At 38.5% G+C, this 22,669-nt stretch overlaps 3 non-coding genes across 3 annotated transcripts; 2 read left to right on the top strand and 1 right to left on the bottom strand.

Annotated features, from left to right (window-relative positions):
- Positions 1-14,143: 14,143 nt before the first annotated feature.
- Positions 14,144-14,217, bottom strand: TRNAT-AGU (transfer RNA threonine (anticodon AGU)). The gene has a single exon. It is a non-coding gene; the product is annotated as a tRNA-Thr (tRNA).
- A 3,518-nt stretch (positions 14,218-17,735) lies between these two features.
- TRNAT-UGU (transfer RNA threonine (anticodon UGU)) lies at positions 17,736-17,809 on the top strand. Its single transcript has one exon. It is a non-coding gene; the product is annotated as a tRNA-Thr (tRNA).
- Positions 17,810-20,669: 2,860 nt separating this feature from the next.
- On the top strand, positions 20,670-20,743 carry TRNAT-AGU (transfer RNA threonine (anticodon AGU)). The gene has a single exon. It is a non-coding gene; the product is annotated as a tRNA-Thr (tRNA).
- Positions 20,744-22,669: the final 1,926 nt, after the last annotated feature.

Here is a 22,669-nt window from a genome sequence, read left to right as displayed (position 1 = left end):
CCAGGAAGAACGTTTGCAATAAGGTCGGCACACTGCGACGAAGCAAGGAATTTTCACAATTCTCGCGAGAGTAACTGCGCGGGCCTTCTTGCAAAAAAAATTGCAAAATTGAACTTTGCGGCCGCTTAGATTGTGTTTGGAATGTTGTGTTTTTCTTCATGCTGCATGGGAATAATAATTCAAATTATTATTATTATTACTGTCGCAGATCTTTGACTGTGATAAATTAGCCATTTTTAATTTTTTTCTACAGCATTTTCCATAATATTTCAAAAGCTCAAGGGGGGGGGGGTTAAACCCGGTAACCCCCCCCCCTTGCGTACGCCACTGTTTCCACGAGACGAGACAGGCCAAAGTCTCGTCTCGTGGGCAACACTAATTGTCTGGTGGTTGGTTGTTTGTCAGTTTCAATCCACCAGTGTTTTTAAAATTCCATTTCATGGCATCCAAATCACTAAACAACGAGAAAAGCAATGTTATTAGATATATAGAGGTTAGGTAGATGGATTGTTTTCTTCGTGATGACGTAACGAAGGTAGAAGGTGAATTTATCCATGGAACAAATACGAAATCTATGCGCTAGTGTTGCAGTACGCAGATTGACAAATGTTAGGCAATTGAACACACTTAATTGAGTACGCAAATACGCATTTCGTGATGCCAGTTACTTTCCTCTTATACCCGTTTGCAGTTTCAAGCTTCTTCAACTGAAATTAATATATTGATTTTCGATCGATTTTCGGGTGTGATTTAGAACTGTATTTCTATCTAATATTCTAAAAGTGAACGTTGAACGATTATTATGTAGACTGATGTTTTCTCGTATCATAATTCAGCATAATCTATTATCACTTGTGAATAACACATGGAATAAAGCAACGAAGCTATTTTATCCACCTGAAATCTACCGAAACAGCTTTAACGCTTTCAAATTACTTATTTAGTTGTTAGAAGTGGGACAGGAAAGAACTACGGGAGAAGGAGACACCAGGAACGTGAAATGGAAGAGTTACATATTTATTTATTCACAGTCTTTGAGTGTGTTTTTGAGCACTCTTAGGCATAGTAGATTATCGGAATTGAGCCTAAATTTGAAGTGTAATTCGAAACACTGAAATTAAACTCCGTTCCCTCCTTGATTACCAAGTACTTCCTCTATACAATATGAAGGACAATACTAAATTACATCATATTGCACAGGACAACTAATGTTGATTTCTAATATTTTTAGAGTAAATTACAATTAACGCTTACCTTTCAGCGCTTCTCACGAAGATTTTTATGAGTGACAATCAACATTGAGATTCAAAGAAGCATTTCGAGAAAAAACTAAAAGGCTGACAGAAAAAAATGAAGTGTTTATTAACCGTACATGCTTTCATTATTTTCAAGTTTATACTAGTTAATGAAAAAATAATTGCAAGACGTCTAATGAGGATTAGGCACAGAACATAATGAAAAAGAAAATGTAGAGGTGAAAGCAGGTGTGAGCAAACACAAGTTGAGCTAACTGTTAGCTGAACAATCTTCATTGTTTTCCTGCCATAAAATATTGTTACAGCGGATGTGAAACTAACTACGAAAGAATTCTGCTGTGTGGTGCAAGAATTAGACACATCCTTGCATTGTCTTTAGTAGGAAATACCCACAATTCATGATGTTCGTTTCGACAATAATGCACACGGAATGAGCACAAACAATAAAAAACACAGTCACAATTTTATGTTCTGCAAAGCGGCGATAGTTGATGTTACAGAGAATACTTGTCTAACAGGAAACAAATATCGACAGCGGTATCTCTCGTGTCATAAGAAATATAATGGATATGTCTTTCGCTTGCAGAAAATAAAATAAACGTTGATCCTTATCATTATTCAAGGCATTAACTAATCTAATCGAATATCTACATGGGTATTTGGCACCATGCTACACGTTGTACAAAATTAGAAGCAATGTAAAGTTAATTATGGTAACCACAATCGCTGTAATTTATCATTGTCATCAGTATGTCTCTCTACAAGGTTATTTGTGTTATGTGAGTGTGTTTGTCCCAGATAGGAAAATTTACTCAAAGCACCTTTAGAAGCTTTATCTAGATGGTGGTGGCATTTATTTGCAGCTTTCATTCTGATAGACCAATTTGGTGGTTACGGACCACTCGGTAGTATTAATTATCTGATTCTTTTCTTAATTTTCGTCTTACAATTTATACTTCGTTTGATTGGCGTTGAAACCTTTCAGCAAGTTTAAATTAAAATAATTATATTAAATCAAATTAATACTAATTACAACACATACATTAATATTATATTATTATTACACGAATCGGTAAGAAAACTCTAAAAGAATAGATATAACAGCGTATATTCATTACGTAGCTTACCTGTAGTTAAGATCGGAATAATTTACATAAAAACAAGTGCCCTGGCAATTAAATTAATGTCAAATAGATGAATAATGGAATATTTATCGAAAAACAAAAATGATGTTATTGTAGTTGAAGAAAAGTAAGCTTCTGATTAATATTTTATGCTTATTATTTTGAGTAGTGGTGTACATCAATCTTCTTTATAATGTTATTCAAAACCCTATGATCCCAATATAATCCTTGCCTTCTAAAAAGTTCAGAGGAAATTAATAACCATTTTCATTACTTAATTTTAGCACTTGGTAAGTCTTTCGAGGGGTCCGGAGCCCTGGACCCTTCTAAATACGTCCTTCCTGTCCTTCAAAGCTGAATGATCCCAATATAATCCTTGTCTTCCAATAAGTTCTGAGGAAATTATACAACAAATACTAAACAAGTCCTGACCCTCTAAATACGTCCTACGTGTCCTTCAATTGTTGTTGTTGATTTAGTTTATTTTACTTCGCGTTTTGTGCCTCTTGGCTAATTTGCGAAGATGGGGATGAGTGATGAAATGACGAAATTGATGAATGGACAGTCACAAACAACGAAGCCCTAGCGGGATTCTAACCCGGGACCCTTGGCGTCGATGTGCTAACCACTCGGCCACAGGGTCCGACTCGGCTCGTGTCCTTCAAAGCCGTATGATCCCAATATAATCCTTATCTTCCAATAAGTTCAGAGGAAATTATACAACAAACGCTAAACGAATATATTTTTCATTATTTAATTTAAGTACTTGATAAATCTTTCGAGCGGTGTCCGGACCCCTTGGACTCCCACTAAATACATCCTTGCCTACAACGTATATGAAACCAAAGGAATGAATATAAATGAAGTAGTATTGCTGTTGACAGCAAGGAGGCTAGAGCATGTTTCAACAAGATTCCAACGTAATCTTGCAAATTTGTGTAGGTCATTCAATCCTGAATAAGTGCTTAATCGTAATTCTCGATAATTGCTTGAATTTCAAAATTCAGCACAACTTGTAAAAGATTGTTGACTTCAACACTCAGACAAAAAATCTCGTAGCAAAAATCTCGTGCAAGGATAATACATTTTGAAGACGAGATTTCGAAATTTAGTGTTAGGCAACTAAACACGGATCATGTTACAGGATATTGTTGTCGCCAAATTTTAACTTAGTCCCAATTCACAAACGATGACAATTCCAGCATTATAGGTATGATAACAATTATTGCATTCCATTAAAAAAACATCATCTTTTCTTGAAACTTCGCAGTAGAAAGTTAGTACAACACATTACTGTAGATGCTCTCCGGGCGCTAGGGCTGCAACTTTATGAGAGAAAACTTAACATTTTGTGCTACAATTGAAAGTTGCTGCACTATAGTCAAGGGCGCCCGCATAGAGGGCACTTGCCCCCCCCCCCCCCCGATAAGATATCAGGAAAAACTTAATATTATTCGAGTGGTGAAATTGTAGCGTGAAGACATGGATGAAGGGTGCCATGAAAGGCAGCACATTAAGTGGTCTCTGATATCTGTGCATCATGGGGGAAAAAACCAAAAAGAAAAACCTGTTCATCAACAAAGTGATATAGTGACATATGTTATGGATAGGAAGCAAGTCGAATCCAGTTTCTACTTTAAATAGTAGACTCAAGTCCGAACTACAACAACGTCAGGATATTTTCAATTCAATATCAGTGTCATGACTTGCAAAGTAATAAAAGTTTTTATTATTATTATTATACGAGTTTTTAAGACTAAAGGTCAAGATATAAAATATTAATCTGCCCCAGTGCTCGAAGTGGAAATTCTTAGCTGTGGGGATGCTTTGCCCAGTTTGGGGGAAGGTAGAGGTGCTTGTATGGATAAACATGAAAAAATGCAGTGGGTGGAGGGATGCCTATGCAAATTACCCAAGTGGGATGGTTGGAGGAACTTTATGAGAATATTCTTAACTGGGGGATAGCATCCCCCACGTTTCCCTCACTTGAGCACTATTGTTCCACCTCTACGGACGCCCTTGACTGTAGAACTCCTTCCCTATTCCCGAAGGGGAGTGGGAGTTCAAGAGAACCTCCCTGCGGGCGATCTTGTTGCTAAACTAATGTCTAAATGTTAAGTATACGTTGCTCCTGCTGGAGATATACTAAAGCGTATCTTTGGCTTTCCGAATAAGGTCTAGGACAAATACTTGAAATCATACCCCTTGTAGCCATCCTTGAGGGAAACTTTCCAAAAATCGTCCCGAAATGAGAGGCCCGATGGAGACATCCAAGCTGCCGTTTCGCTTGATAGCAGTCACCAGGCTCAGCAGACCGTCGCAGAGATGTTCCCACAAGGTCATCAGCCAGCGTCGGCAATTTATAAGAAAGCTAATAGAACAAGCAGTAATTGCCAAGGCAAGAGCAATTGTTACCGGAGAACAATGCAAATAACTTAATTGCGTTTTATCGCGAACGTTACCTATACAAATTTAATTGGTTATGTCGCTCATTTTGTATTAACATTGTTGCTGATAAATACACATGAGTGGTCCAATGCCTGGATTATTTCGTCGTGACTCGCAACAGAAAAAAAATCTTACAATGTTGAAGTTCTGCCACTGAGAGGCGGTTGTAACACATGTAGGTAGGTATTACAAAATTCATACTCCAGTTCAGAAAATATAGAAATACCGTAAACTGTGGGTTGAGCTATTTAGATAGTCCATTGGTTCTGGACGTGGTGTTTAATGAGAAAGTAAACTTTTAGATATGAATATTCGTAACGGTTCCCATTGCGTAATTTTTATTCCCATGTTTTTCAGTAGGACGCGTAATACGTTTAGAATACCGGAACCCATTGTAGAAGCAAATTTGAGGTTGGGAGAAACTTGTGCCTTTTCAGAAAGGATTGATTTGACTGTCCAGGTGACCGGGTTTGAAAGTTGACGTTGTATGATGCGTCTCTTCTCATATGAAGAAAAGTGTGAAAATACAAAAGCAACCAAATTCAATAATCCTAAAATACTTAAAACATATAAATAGTTACACCGTAAGCACATAGGAGCGCAATTATAATGTTAAGAACACAAAACCTGACACACCTAACCTACTAACTTAAGCTTAGGGATGTGACGAAGCTGAAAATTTACCGATGCCGATGTACTCACCGATAATTTTTGGAACCGATACCGATGCCGATATTTAACCGATTCCGATACATAAGATTATTAATCAGAAATGGGATGTTATTTTCAGCATGACAAAAATAAATTTGCTATGTACATTTGTATTGCATATCATACGTATATACATATATACTCTCAAGAGATGCGAATGTACATTTGCATCTACAAAAGGTGCTTATGTGAACCTTTAAGAAGAACATGGATTCTCAAGAGATTTTACATTAGTACACAAGCAGTTCTTTGAAATGCAAAATGAATTCCTGTTCTTAATGTTGGAAATTTACTGCTGCCAGATTCAACTTCAAAAACACGAGTTTTGGAAGCACTTCAGGAAGTAACCTACTTCTTCTCTTATCGCAAATCTGTTCAGCAACACTGACACTCAATCACTGAATGCTGATGCAGCAGGTATGCCCAAGTATTTTCTCAGCACTTGCTTCAGGTTTGAATACTCATTTTTGAATTTCCAATACAACAGCAGATCTTGGTTCAGCAATGTAGTTTTATTTCTGATTTTGAGTTGGCTTGATCCTCTGAATGAGAGTTTGCAATAATTTTATTACAAAAACTTTACAATAATGATGAATCATAACCAAATTTTCAATAAATCATACAAAACTAGAATATAAAACTTATTAGAAGGTAAAACTCTAGTATAATCTGTACCGGTTTAAATATCGGATTTTTGCCGATGCTGATACCGATGCCGATATGTCAATTTCAGCCGATTTTTATACATCTGTAATCGGCTTCAGCACATCCTAATAATATATGAGCCGGATGAAAAAAATCGCTCTGCACTTATAACGTCTTAAGTAATCAGAAAGCCTTTTCAGTATCCTCATATATACACAACTTTAGAATTTGATTCGTCTAGAAAACACGTGTTTGTCATGATGATATCGGAATTACACAAATCGGAACCTGGACATCAATATACAATATTTTCTTTCTGAGGTTCCCAATAATGATTTCACTCCTCACACAGAAACTTAAAATTCTATATATAGGTATTTCTATTCTACCACCACATATGTGAAGAAAATACACTCCTATACATTTAACTAATTTTTTCGTACGGGCCTACACATGAAAAAATTACGTAGTTAAGTTTATTTTACGTGTAGCAGTCCTTTATTCTTGTGCAATGCACAATGAACTTATTGTATATTTTATAACAATATCGTGTAGAATATATTCTAATAAGACAAACGTTGAGTAGCATAGATGTGTTGCATTTCTTAGATTATAAGCTTTTATTTAAGAATAGAAAAATTATCCTAAGTTTTTCAAGTGTGAAAATTTTCGAGATCAGAAACCCTATCTACAGAGTGGAGCAATAGTAATGAGTTGCACAACTTTACTAAATTTTTAATATCTTCATTGTACAGTCAAAATCTTTGAAATTTGAGGTTAAAGTGTAGGATAAGGTTGACGATTCATTAAGCTACAGTGTGAAAAATGTATTATGGATTTTTGACAATCAAATTCAAATATCTGACAACCAATACCAATTCTCCTTATCGCTATCTTCAATTTTCTTTAAAAAATTACATATATTACTACCGATAATTTGTTTTGGGACTGATGTCATTGAAGGTAAAATGACCGATTGATACGTTCATGCCTGTATTATTATACTATTAAACGTATTATTATATTTATTAATACATAATAACTTAATAATAATCAGCGGTGAACGATGAGACTCGGTGAAGTACACAGACTCCTCTCAGGTACAGGGATAGTGTTAGGCAAATACAATATTCACAGCACAGAGAAATAAAACCACATTGCTGCAGTAGATAAACTAAAAGGCTTTATTCTTTATTTATGGCAATTATAATGCGAATATACTTGAGACGAAGGCGAGGATTTCGCTTTGTCGATGAATTGACTCAACTAAAAACGCATAAACTCAATGCGTGGCTATCGGCATGCCTATGATCACATAGACCTTAGTGTTGCCCACGGGACGAGACGGGACAGGCTTTTAAAAATTCGAGACGAGACGAGATTGATCATGTGTCCAGAGACAAACGAATATTTTCGAGACGAGACAGCATTTCCACGAGACGAGACAGGCCAAAGTCTCGTCTCGTGGGCAACACTAATAGACCTAGCTTGCGCCCCAAACTACCACACCAAGAGATATGCAATAATAACTGAGCCAATATTTGCTCTTTAGCCTTTTATTTCAAAATTAATCCTTAGGCTAGCTTTATTATTTAACGTAGAATATTTGTAGTATTGTGCATAGCTTCAATGCATGGCTATCGGCGTACCTATGATCACATAGGCCTAGCTTGCGCCCCGAACTACCATACCAGGATGTATGCACAACACCGAGGAGTTCTTTTTAAGTTTAAAAGCTTCGTCGATCCGTGGCGAAAGTGTGTTATTTCTTACGCGATATCCTCGCTTTTATACTATTTTCGAGAACACAGATTCAAGTACAGATGAATCACTCACTATCTACAAAAGGATACTATCAACAAAACTGACATCTACACATGTTTAGAAGTACAAATTCACATAGTGCACTCTCGCGAACATGAAGATACATTAAACTACTCATAATAGAGCATAAATACAATAAACATTAAACAAAAGATATACATTACAAACAAGGTGCAATATTACATATACGCGTAATAACACAACATTTACGTGTCCTTTCATAAAAGTATAATATATCAGTGACGTATTTTAAAGTTGTGACGTCACATAAAAATATGGATCATATCACGATTAAATTCTTTAGTTCCAAGGCTGGCTTCTTGAGAATTTCTTCTCTGTTATAACTCAATTCATTTTCCCCCCATGGTCCAGTTGTCGTAAATTGAAACCCTGGCTTTAATCTTTGAATTTGAATTTCCAGGTACAAACTTTCACTTTTTCAACAATATGTGTATTCCATAAGAAAAATCTTTTATCTCACGAAAGCCTGTGGAAATTATATTGTCTGTTCCGGCCTTGGGTTTCGAGGAGGAGACTTATATGCAAGTGATCTTCGTGTCAAGGTCCTCCATGTGATGTGAACCTCATACACGCCGTCCTTGCATCTTCCCGAGATTTGTTCAACTGATGGGTCTCAGGGATGGCCATGGAAGGTAATGGGGGAAGCTACCGAAAACTGCGGGAATGCATATAATACGTCCACTGGCCCATAATTCGTGTGGAGCCTAATTGGCACACGGAGCTCTCTACTTCTGTGCAGAAGGATTGGAGGGAGGAAATCGTAAAGCTATATTAATGGACCAAGGATGTATTTAGAGAGGGGTTCCAGGGGATCCGGACCCCCCCCCCCGAAAGACTTAACAAGTACTAAACTAAAATAATGAAAATATACTTTCTAGCATTTGTTGCACTGTAATCGATGGTTATTTATTTCCCATGAACTTGGAAGGAAGGGATTATTATATTGGATCTTACAGCTTTGAAGGACAGGACCAAAGAAGATTTATGCACACTACTACTTATAATAATTTGCATTAGATATTAATCAGGAACTTTACTTTTCGTCAACTGGCTCTAACAGCATTTTTTATTATTCAGTAAATATTCAATTCTTTATCCATTTGACATTAATTTCCTTGTTTTTATACAAATTTTGGCAATCGCAAGTACACGCAAGCTAGGTAATAAATATATTATGTTATATCTATATTCTTTTACCATCTTTTTACGTATTCATGTAATAATAAAAATGTAATATCAATACATTTACATATTTTAATTAATATTTAATTATTTAAATTTAAACATTTATATATTATATTATATTATATTATATTATATTATTATTACTACTACTACTATTATTATTTAAACACTTGTTTCGGACCCCACCGAAATATATTTCTAAAGTGCCTGTCATGGACATATCCTCCATGAAGTAGAAAACTCAGTCAGTTCACTCGTTCTTATAAGTTTGAAAGGAATAATATGTCCCTGCCCCTCTTTCCTTCATTCTTTCTTTCTTTCTTCCACCGGTTGCTTTCTTTCTTCTCTTTGTTTCTTTCTCTCTATCTATCTTTCTCACTCTTTTAAGTCTGAGTCTGTTTAGCAGTAGAGCTCTGTCTCCCTTTTTCTCCCCTTCTCTCTCTCTCTCTCTCTCTCTCTCTCTCTCTCTTTTCAATCTTCCTCTGTTCCTCTTCTCCATCGCTATCTTTCTCTTCCTCTCCGTTTGCTTTTTATCTCATTTCTCTGTTTTGGTGTGATTTTTTCTTTCTCTCTCTCTCTCTCTCTCTCTCTCTCTCTCTCTCTCTCTCTCTCTCTCTCTCTCTCTCCTCTTACCTCACTCTCTTGCTTTATTTCACCTTCAATCGCTTCCTGCGTGGTTATCAGAGCGAGCTACTATCCCAAGGGTCCCGGGTTCGAACCCCGGTCTGAGTATCGTTGTTCTTTGTGGATGCCTCTTCATCAATTTCATCATATCATCACTCATCTTTATGGTCGCGATTAGCCAAAGTGGCAGAAAATGACGTAAAATAACTTAATGCAATCAATCAAATCGTTTCCTCTTCTATTCTCTACCCAGGGGCGCTTGATTAAGTGCGTCCACCACATTACAGTACCGACGTCACACCACTGTCCGGAGCGTATACATGACCTCCCTGTTGAGCTGAACGTGGAATTGTTTGTTTGAATTGTTGTTGTAAGTTTAATTTATGCACCGACAAGCTAATCGGGACTGGACCGAGGTTTCAAGTGGGATCCGAACTACTGTGCCATGTGCCTCCATCGGGTATCGAACACGGGACCCATTCATTACAAGACGACTGCATTACCACTATGCCATCGGGAAGGCCCTGTGGGCGTAGAGCTTACATGGGCGTTAGAAGTGTAAAAGGTGTGCATTTCGGAAGCACTCAATTGTCAACCTCTTTTCCACGTGGTACATCACCGTTCTCATTTTTTGTTCCACCATGTCTTTCTGGAATTCTCTGGAAAGTACGAGTCGAATTCTAATCCGGAGTTACCCGAATCATTAAGCGAGAAGAATATCATCACAATCTTAAAAGATTCACACCAAACTAATCCATACCATAGAATTCATCAAGATAGGAAGAACAATACATAATACTGTGATTAATGTTGGAAGATCAGTGGCTGAAATGAACTTCACAAGGACAATGGAATTTCGTGCATGGAGTCAGCAGTAATCTGTGGAATCTGCCCTTTTTACTTTGTATGCTTTTGCCCGATATACAATTATAACTAGAGGAAAAACACTTTATGATCATAATTTCGATTACGGCTCCAATTATGAAACAACTCGAAGACAGGATATAAGCTCGAATCTTCCAGATGAACCATTTAGATGCCTCGCTCGTAAGATGGCGTTGTAGATGTTACATGTTAGCTTACGTAACTTTTCCAGAGCGGAATTCCTGTTGAAACGGAACTCAAGGTAACAAACAGTGCATTAATTTGTAAGTCAATTAGCTCTTGCTATCTCAGCTAAATGGACGTTGGCTCCCACACCTTCAGTGGTGGACGTAGCTTCCATGCGTAAGAATTATGGTGGAAGTGAGGGATATTGAACATGGAAACGAGTGGTTCCAACCTTGCGTTCTCCCTTAATTACTTTGACATTGAGTTGCTGTGTGCATTTTGTCTCTCAACGCTTGAATTAGTCATTCCTTTTACCGCCGAAAAATCCCATTCCTGTCTGTCCTTGGTGGACTCTTTTGTTCGGCTCTGCATCCGGAAGGGACATTCCACCCTTAGAGTCCACAAGGAGTCCTTGGTGCTGACCACACCATGTCACTAAAAATTGAGGAAATGGAGGACGACGCTGTTGGTACCGTGACCGCAGATATTTTTATCTTAAGGTGATCTTACACCCTGGCGAAAATTTGAGTATTTTCCTCGTCAAGCCTGTGTAAGCTTATGGGGTATTTTGGTCTTGATTATCTCACGAACCGGTCGACAATTTTTGTCAAAATATTACCTGAGTACTGGAAGAGGATGTTTCTGGTGAACTACTTTTAGATATTTTCGTTTATTACACCAACAATTCTTAAAATTAATTAACTAATTTTACTCTTGGACTGTTCTTTTTATTCTCCTCGACAGGCCAACACTGATATCAGTCGATGGACTCACAGCACGACCACTGGAGCAGAGTGATGACAATATGGCGGCCAAATTGCTATTCATTTCAGTTTCCATTATTGGTGGCGTCTTGGGGGGGGGGGGAGCGCTTGCTCACCCTTGTATTCAGGCCAGCACTTGCAGTTTTCATCTCGATAGTAACGCCAAGATATTGATGAATGACTGTATACGTGAGCAGATTTACTGTAGTACATATAATAAATAATATAATAAATATTCATTTCTGATGGCGATAGAAAAGTCCAAAGTGTAATCCAGTCTCTATTAGCCTACCTGTGATATAACTATCGTTTGTTAAATTGGAAGGCTGTTTATTTGTTTACGTGTTGATTAATCCTATGATGCTCCGGTATGAAATATCGAGAAAAATCAACAAATCTTCTCTCTCCTAGAGTAGCAGGCGATAGAAAAGGTTTGAGGCATGGCAACATGCACTTAAAAAACAAGACAGTGGTCTCAGGAGAGCACATCACATTTTCCACATTTTAGTCAACATCTAACCTCAGCGTTGATTACAACCATTTGTCTGTGATATTTCAACACCATACGTGGCGTCGACCTCCTGGGACCACACTTTGTGCCCTCGGGGGGGGGGGGGGCGCATCCAATGGATTATACTCCCCCGCCCCTACTAAGACGCAGTGAACAAATAAGCACCTCTCTCGCACGGCAGAAAGCTGGTTCCGTTCTGATGAACCCAGTGAAAGTTTCCTTTCTTCATTCTCGTCGTTGTCTTTTCGCGAGGTCAATCCAATCTGTTACTTGCTTTTGACCTTTCACGTAAGGGTAAACACGCCACTGCCTCGGTACAGACGTGTGACGAGGGTTTCGTCATACTTGTTCGTCTGTCATTCTTTCCTGTCGCAACTCAATCTTCGCCAGAAGAGGGCGTGCCTGACAACTGCGGAAAATGCGTTAAGGCACTCTGGGTAAACAACGATTCCATTACCTGTGATATCCTTGTGATGTATCATTGGATGATGTTGAGAAATAACATTTGATTTTTAAATTATGGGCATGTCAGTACATAGGTTATATTAATGCTAGTTACACAATACGGGGCCAGCCCCTTAACTAAAACTATGGACAGGACCCAGAGGAGGCGATTAGGGGGGCTATTGCCCCCACTTGTTGCCACTCTTGCTCACGCACTATGCTAAACCTTATCTACCAAGGGAAAGTAAACTAATCTTGTCCCCAAGTTTTGGCACCTTACCCCCTCCCAGTTTTGGAACCTAATCGCCGCCACTGAGAGGACCTCAACAGCAAAATAAATTGTCTGTTCAAAAACTAATATTCCAAAACCTCAAAATATAAAGTTATAAAATGTAGACTTCTTATCAGCAATTAAAACTATCTACGAGGAGATAATCTCCACGAAGCGGTAAAACCTCATTTTCAAATTATTTTGCTGTCCTTACAATCATTTTGCAAATTCAATATCGTACCAAAATAACGAATCCAAAATAATTGACTTTGACTTTACCTTTATTCATTCGATCCCTACTTAGGTAAAGTTGGAAATTAGCAATAAAGAAAATAAATATCTGTTTAATGAAAACCTCCTACCAAAAGCCCAGTCAACATGTAAACTGAAGCTGTATTTAAAAGAGAATTATACTTGCTTTATCTATTAATGCATCTTGGCTGCATTTGGCAGAATAGTAATGGTCTGGTGTCTGGACTCACAGCCAGTATAAACATATGTGGGCCTCATGTTGTCGTCCTTTGTCCCTTCATCCATCTTACTTTACCATCATACATCCTTATCTTCGCGATTAGTCAGAAGGGGCAGTAAAATAAACCAAATCAATCAGTAATAATAATAATTTATTGTCATTAAGCTTGTACAGCAATAGACAACGTCAAAAACAAAATACATGTGAAATATATTATAAAATAATATAAAATTATAACCCGTTTTATGTTTAAGTTGCACTAAAATACAATATTTTTAATTTCAAGAAATTGTTGAGTTGAGTACAACGGTGGTACATTCATAGGCATATTTGTCACATCAAGAGGTAGCTTATTTAATAGTCTTAATCCTAGAGCTTCATAACTATTCAGGGATTTTGAGAGTCTATGATAGCGTATATTTATACGCCTAATGTTTCTTGTAGTATAGGAATGTACATCTTGTCTACTTTGTAGCTGTGGCAAATTTTTCTTTACATACAACAGCACAGTGTAAATATATAGATTTATCACAGTCATAAATTTTAACTTAATGAACAGTGGCTTACAATGAACTATTTGTGTGAGTTGGTAATTATTCTCAGTCATTATAATAGCAAAAGTTCTTGACCACAAGTATAATTTCTTGACTTTTTATTGATTTCTTTACCTTTCCTTGATTGGTAGAAGACGCCTTTCAAAAGGGAATAACAATAAAGTTACTGCAAGATCAATTGTTACTTCTCGCGGTTCAGCGTTTCTCAGATAGCAAGAACAAAATAGAACCCAAGCGGCAGGCACCGGAGGGATTCGAACCCTCGATCTCCTGTTTACTAGACAGGCGCTTTAACCAACTAAGCCACGGCGCCTTGCACGCTCGTACCATCAAGATCAAGAGTAAGAATGACGTTGTGAATGTGCATTGCGTCAGCTGGGTTGCTTTGCATGACTCGTTAGACCTTAGCCAGAGGAAAGTATTCGATTTATCTTCATGACGTCATGTGTCAGAACTTATCTGTTAGCAGTTCTTTTTTCTATTTTCTCATTGTTTTGTGCAGTAACTCTTTCATGCTTAGGGCATTGAGTCTAACCTACTTAAAGCCGCTTGTAAGCGGAAAATAGGCTAATAGAGCAAGGCAATTTTAGACGAGAAATTACCGAATTAGCTACCTAAGGAGCTTTCAGACCGAAGCGACACGTATAACTTCGAAACAAATCTTCAGACGTATAAAACTTTGACTGTACGCTTCGCTTGTCGCTTGCGTGTCACTCGGACTGGGCCGTGGCGTGCATCGTGGTCGGGTCTGATGCGGGGCACATCCAGTTGCTAAGGATCACTAAAACTAATTGCTAAACCTGGCCCTCCTAACCTAACCACATATGCATTTTTAGAACTAAGCGGAATTATAGGGTGAACCAAAAGTCAGGTCACATAGGTAAAATGTAGTATTTTCTCTTTTTTTTTTTTTTTGCAGGTTTCTGACATGTTAACGAAATAGTGGGCACGTGCACACATCAGGCAGAATCCACTGTTTTCGTCTTCCAATATGTTCAGTGATGAAGCCAATTTTATCATTAATTTCGAAGACAATAAGCATAATTGGCGGTATTGGAGTGATACGAACCCCAATTGGATTGATCCGTGCAAAATGCAATGGGCAGGAAAGTTGATGGTTTGGTGTGGCTAGTGTTGCCCACGGGACGAGACGGGACAGGCTTTTAAAAATTCGAGACGAGACGAGATTGATCATGTGTCTCGAGACAAACGAATATTTTCGAGACGAGACAGCATTTCACAGCATTTTCACGAGACGAGACAGGCCAAAGTCTCGTCTCGTGAGCAACACTAGTTGTGGCATATGAGGAACAACCGTCGTCGGTCCTTTTTTCATGGAAGGTAATCTCAATGTTGAAGGGTACAAGGAAATGCAGGAAATGCTTCAAGAGAGTGTTTTCCCGAGCATCCTCAATGAACAAGGGAGCTTTCCCGACATGTTCTAACATGACAGTGCCCCACCGCATTGAACGAACAGTTCCCAGGTAGGTGAATAGGCCCTGTTGAATGGCCAGCACGGTCACCAGACATAACACCTCTGGATTATTATCTGTGCGGCCACGTAAAGGTCATGGGGTACGCAGAGAAGATTAACAACATGGACCACCTCAAAGAAAGGATCATGCAGAAGCCATTTCACAAATCACACCCACCAGACATCTAACGGAACTGGGAGAATCGAATTGAAGCATGCTATCAAGCAGCCGGGGACCATATTGAACACATGCTGTAAATTTAATTTTACTCTGCGTAACCTTGCTTTTGGTCCACCCTGTAGCTTAGAAATTGTTAAGTTAGAAGCACCAGGTTTAGAGCTCTTAGCAATTAATTTTAGTGACTGTTAGCAGCTGGATGTGCCCCACACCAGACCCCATCGATGGTCGCCTGGGTCTTTTGGTCGTGAGTGTTCTTATTTTTTTTATTATTTTTTTACACGCTGGAGGAGCTCGTGTAGCTTGTCGCTTGTCGCTTGCCACTTCGGTGAAAGCTCCACGTCACGTGTTATGTCGCTTGTCGCTCAGTGATCGGGTGATTTCATGCTTAAAATTCCCTTGTTAATATTTGCGCTTACAATCCGCTTTCAGATCCAATGTCCTAAACATAAAAGAATTATTGCACAACAAATGAGAAAATGATATTATAAGAGATAAATTCTGACATATGACGTCATGAAGATAAATTATAAATTGTATAGTTTCCTGGCTAGAGTACGAGATGGAATCACGTACAACATAGTGGCAACATCAGAAGTGACCGCTTTTTCAGGAAATTCACCTTCGTGTGCCTGCCCGCTCAACAAGAAGCACTCAACTTTTTGCCTCTCAGAAGCCGAGATTGTGCCTCATCCAACGCTCTCTGTTCCATAGACTGCCCAGCGAATATAATAATCTAGGAAACCAAATAGACATTTTTGAAAATCTGGACCGTTTTAGAAGAAAGTTAATTAAAAGTATGTAAGTCTCTTAACCACATGTAATTTTTCTATGTTATTATTTTTGTTGTTTTTTTGTTATTATTTTTGTCCTTATGTTCTGTTAATACGTTCCAATGTAAAATGGCTAACGCTGTATTTGGAATCTTCTGTTAAATAAATAAATAAATAAAAAGACACCCGAAGAGTTTCTACAAATCATTAATTATTAACTAACGTTATTTTTAAATATAAAGGGAACAGTTACGAAGCAGCAGCTTGTCAGAGAGACAGTGCAAGCTCGGATGAGAGCTTTAAAGTATTGGCTTCAGAGCTAGCAAGGGAATACTAGCCGACTGTCAGACGAAGACTTCACTAAGGGATCATTAGAAATCAAGGGAATTGGGGAAAGCAAGATACATACATTTGGTAGGCAAAAAAAAGAAATGGGAGGGTTAGCATGGTTCAGACTGGGGACTGGAAACAAATAAAAATGAAGAATGAAGCAGGGGAAACGATATGCTCTTTGTGCGGGGAGGAGGAGACGGACGAGCATCTGCTATCTGCCTGCCCCGCTACGAGTGATTTGCGAGACAAGTGGGTTAAGAACGTAACAGGGAGGGAAATAATGGAAGTGGTAGAAGATAGAAGAGGAATCATAAGTGAGATAGTGCAACGAGTGGGGAGGTACTTGTGGGAAGTGAGGGAAAGACGAGGAAAGGCGATAGCGGACAGCGAAAAGACACGTAACTACTAGCTTGTCCTAGTACTTACGTGTTCTGTGGAACCAGCATTGTGCAATTTATATGTGTTTTGTTTTGTTTTGTTTTGTTTTCGCATACTATTCATACATGTGTCAAATGAATATTCAATTTGAATCACCATGTAGTGCATACAGCCAACGGTTAGCACAAAGAAATAAAATAATAATAATAATAATAATAATAATAATAATAATAATAATAATAATAATAAAATAAGATGCCCAGGCATCCATTCTGGCAGTTAGGCGTAATTTACAATTAAGTTGATAGTGTGTGTGTGTGTGTGTGTGTAATCCTATTCTCTTATTTATGTGAAGAACAACTTTCAGAGTATATAATATTAATCTCTAGCAGTGGTCTCTTAATCAAGGGGTCCCGGGTTCGATGCACACAATAGTTCGGATCCCACTTTGAACCTAAAGAGTGGACTGTATAAAACCTTCAAACACTCTAGAAGTGGTTCCCAAACATATATTTTCTGCCCTTTCCTTATATTGGGACCCGAACCAACGTGCAAGTGCCTCCACCGGGGACCCCTTGATTGCAAGGCATGATCGGGATTGCACTAATAACACGTAAAAATTCACTTTACACGGTCATTTTCTTCCCGTTGCGACACACTCAACCGATATGAGTGAGAGAGGAATAATGAAGTGTGGCGTCGTGGCTTAGTTGGTTAAAGCGCCTGTCTTGTAAACAGGAGATCGAGGGTTCGAATCCCTCCGGTGCCTTTTCGATTATTAGTCCTTTTTTTAGGATTATATATTGATTACACGTCCTAACTGACAGGACGTAACGACATAATTGAAGCTTCAACACATTCCCATATGCAGTGGCGGCGATTGGGTTCCAAAACTGGAGGTGCAAAGACAGTATATTTCCGGCCGAGTCTGCTGCCACGCGAGTGTCAGGAGTAAGAATAAGCGTCAATTTTGCTCCTGCCACGTAATTCGTCTGCTAAGAGGATGTTACAAATCTTAAGAACAGATTAAGACGAGAGAAATGCAAGTTTATGATTAGTGGGAATGAATGTACAGGTAATTTAGAACCTTTTCTTTAGAAAGCATTTAGCGATATTATTTTAATGCTAACAGAACCTAACCTAACTACGAGAGCATTTAGGTTTATTACACTGTTCAACAATGAAATTTTTACAGAAAGGAAAATGCCCAATTTTTATAGATTTTGGTACGCTGAATTCGAAAATGACAATAGTTTTTGTTTTTTGGCTCCCGTTTTTGAGATAAAGTAAAAAAACAATCTTAGAGATTTTGGTACGCTTTCGTGCTATATGAAGTTTGTCACGTCCTTATCCTTCCACATCTAACGATCCCACCTTTACACCAACATCATATAGCGAAATGCACAAAATCACGCAAAGTGAACTCAATGATCTTGTTAGAGACTTGGACCTTCCAAAACATAAAGCCGAAGTATTAGCTTCTCGTTTAATGGAGCGGAATCTTCTGGAAGATAAAGCTCGAGTATGTACTTTTCGCCAACGCCAAAAGCCACTCGAAAGGTTTTTCAACACAACAAACGAAATGACATACTGTACGGATGTTGAAGGTTTGATGCAAGAACTCAATATTTTATACAAACAAGACGATTGGAGACTTTTCATAGATGGTTCGAAAACTAGTTTGAAAGCCGTGCTATTACATAATGGCAATGTGCTTCCTTACATCCCAGTGGCATATGCAGCCCTAGCAAAGGAAAGTTACATCACGATAAGAGGTATTTTAAACAGCATCGACTATGATAAGCATCAGTGGCTCATATGTGCTGATTTAAAAGTCATCGGTATGCTTATGCGCCTACAAGGTGGGTACACTAAGTACTGCTGCTACATTTGTGAGTGGGACAGTCGTGCTAAGGATTTACATTACAAACAGAAGGACTGGCCACGACGACAAGCTTTATTGCCTGGCAAGAAAAATGTCTCATGGGAGCCACTTTAAATCCCAGTAAAGTCCTGTTACCACCATTACATGTAAAGCTAGGATTGATGAAGTCATTTGTAAAAGCAGTGAATAAGAGCAACGAACGAGCATTTGAATACTTGCGTGTAAAATTTCCTGGACTGAGTGCTGAGAAGATCAAGCAGGGAGTATTCATTGGTCCACAAATACGTAAGGTCCTTGGAGACCAGCAATTCGAGTGTATTCTCAGTCCTGATGAGCTAAACGCGTGGCAATTCTTTCGGAAAGTTACGTCATTGTTCTTGGGCAATAGGAGGGCTGAAAATTATATTGAACTTGTGAATGACCTTATATGTGCCTATGAGAAACTGAAATGCAACATGCCACTCAAAATGCACTTCATTCACTCACATATCGATCGACGTTTTCCCTGAAGATTGTGGGGCGTTTAGTGATGAATATGGTGAGAGGTTTCACCAAGAAATCTCTGTAATGGAACATCGATACCAAGGAAGATTCAGTGCTTCAATGTTGGTAGATTTCTGCTGAACTTTGCAGAAAGACTCTCATCTTCCCCATAAGAGGCAGGCGAAGAGAAAACGCGTGTTGTAAACAAGGTAGCTGTTAATAGTGTATCTTTAATTTAACTAAATTGACTTGCATTTCATGTACTTAGTCTAAAGCACTTTGATTTATTTTTTAACATGATTTGTGAATAGGTTACATTTTACTAGTTTGCATTGTAAAAACTAGTCTGACATAAATGATGTGATATATGGAATCAGCAAGCTTGTCATTCAAAAATTTTGAATAGAATATGAAAAATATATGTATCAGTATTTCAGTAGCAATATAAACTTCAACACCCAGTATCTTAAAAACTAGAGCCATTCGAGAAAAACAAACTCCATATTTGTGATCAGTGCATCGAATTAACCCCAAAACCACTGTAAATTGTTTGGTAAGTAAATGTGTGTTAGGCAGTGCTACGCTTGTTAGACTATGGCCCATTATAATATGTAAAGAACATAAAAGTTTCAATAACTTCCAAACCTGAGCTAATCTAGATTTTTAATTGTCATTTTCAACTTCAGCACACTCAAATCCATATAAATCAGCTATTTTGGCCTCTGTAAAAAACAAAAAGTTAAAATTTGTTGTCTAGTGTTATTAGAAGAATGTTACGGGGCATAATCTTAAAACATTTTTGTGAAAGTAATCGCTACAACTTAACAGTATGTGTTACAGACGAAATTGCATACATAGCATGATGAAATCACGATAAAACAAAGACCGAGTCTACTGCCACGCGCATCTTTTTTGAGGTTCCAGCAGGGATAAAAATGGCGAAAAGGGGGAGAATGCCCCCCTAATCGCGGCCACTGCCCATATGTAAATCTTATGTAGCAGTGCGGAGAGAGTAAAAATTAATAAAAATAATGAGATATGGCAAAAAGAGAACTCGAATTTACTAGCAACTTCATCGCATATATTGCAGCATGGTGCCAAGGTGTAAACTTTTTCTTACATTTAGTAGTAGTTTAGAAAAAATATTATCAAATTTTATATTATTGTAAGGAAAATACCCCCCCCCCCCCGCCAATTTGGGGCGGTTCGCCTGTAGACACTCCTGCTATTATTACCGTTAAACGGAGAACTTATGAAGCATGGCGCCGTGGCTTAGTTGGTTAAAGCGCCTGTCTAGTAAACAGGAGATCGAGGGTTCGAATCCCTCCGGTGCCTTTACGATTAGTTGTATTTTTATATGATTATATTTTGACTACATTTTCTGTGACAAGAGTGAAGTTCAACTATACAAATTACAACGATATAACTGAACCTTCGACACACACCGGGTGGTCCAAAAGTCCCGGAACGGTCACATATCGTGAGAAATACAAATCGAATCGGAAAACAAAAAAATACGTGTTTAATAAGTGAAAGAAAGCTATTCAATGATATCACACTTGATTCCTCACCCCCGCCCCCTGGGGTGGGGCGGGGGGCAACTGCGAAATGGAAACCCCCATTTTGTATTGTAGAATCGGAAAGAGGACTTCATTCCGAGTCCAACGAGCTATCAACCATCCTCCTAGCTCAATTAGGAACGGAGATATGGCGATTTTAAATTTTCGCAGATTCGGAATCTGCATGTGATCATAGACACACACACACACACACACACACACACACACACACCTTTCCATATACTCTATTGAAAGGTCTTGACGTGCAGATTCCGAATCTGCAATCGCTTTCACTCTAGCTCAATTAGGGGCAGAGATACGTCCCTTTGATAATTTTTTGAGTTTAATGAAATTTTCACGTTTTTTTTTTATTATTATTATTATTTTAATCGCCATATCTCCGTTCCTAATTGAGCTAGGAGGATGGTTGATATCTCGTTGGACTCGGAATGAAGTCCTCTTTCCGATTCTAGAATACAAAATGGGGGTTTCCATTTAAAATTTCACAGTTGCCCACCGCGTGATATCATTGAATAGCTTTCTTTAACTTATTCAACACGTATTTTTTCGTTTTCCGATTCGATGTGTATTTCTCACTATATGTGACCGCTCCGGGACTTTTGGACCACCCGGTATGTAAATCTTATGGAATAAAATAAATTGATAAAAATAATGAGGATGTTGAAAAAGAGATTGATTACAAATACGTTAGTACTGAAGTCAGTGCTCGAAGTGAGGGGGGATATTCCCCCCCCCCAGCTGCACCATGCACCTTAGGAGCAAACTCGACCAAACATCCTCACAGATATTTTCCCCTTCAGGTCCTGACTGAAATAATGCACGCACACACAAACTCACTTTCCTTTTTCCGATCATTTCAGGTCTAACATTGCTGCATTTAATCCTAAATATTTTTGTTTCAGGTACATTCGAGCCTCAAAGGGAGTTTAAACAGTGGAACATCAGAGACCAAACCTGCTTGAGAAATTCGAGCTTCGTTCAAGATAAGCTCTTCACTCTTCCCCTCCCCCTCCCCCCTGCAACTGGGCTGTAAAGATGTCAGAGGTAGACAGCTCCTTTCCTTGCTCTCGCGTCGAGATTTTGAAATAGAGAATTGCGCTTGGTCGGCGAGTGGAACGTGGATTTTGCACATTGTTCTTCGTTTTCTCCGGTGAGTGAAAGTCTCCGGCTGTTTGTGACAATAAACGAGAAGCAAATGCCTGTCATGATCTTTCGTAGGAAGCGGATGTTTCACCAGCCCCAAGGGCGGAGCATTGGAGTCACCTGGGCACAAAAGAGTCGTCTCTTGTGAAATGTGTATGCATGGATTATGCTACAAACCTTCCCCTTCCTTCCCTTAAAAAATAAAGAAATTCACAGCGTCTTGCCAGTTAGAGAGATGGTAGTGTTTCGTATCGTCTCCTGTCATACCCCTCAATTGAAAGTCTCTCCTATCTCCTCCACTCAAATGGGGGAGCATTTTGTAACGTTATTTTGAAGGTTTTTTTAAAGTTGAAATCTCATAACTTCCATCAACATTACCTTAGAATCAGTGTAAGTTGATTTCCTTAAATGGCCATTAAAGTTCAATGTAATGACTACATCTGCAAAAGTTATCCCATCTTAAAGTGTGCTAGTAAAACTATATAACGCTTCTTATTCCCATCACTTGGTTAACCGCGATGGAAAAAAAGGGAGAAGT

Source organism: Lepisma saccharinum, chromosome 4, assembly GCF_977018435.1.
Source record: "Lepisma saccharinum chromosome 4, izLepSacc3.1, whole genome shotgun sequence".
NCBI lineage: Eukaryota > Metazoa > Arthropoda > Insecta > Zygentoma > Lepismatidae > Lepisma > Lepisma saccharinum.
The sequence above is the reverse complement of the archived record's forward strand: the minus strand, read 5'-3'. Positions and strand labels throughout refer to the sequence as shown.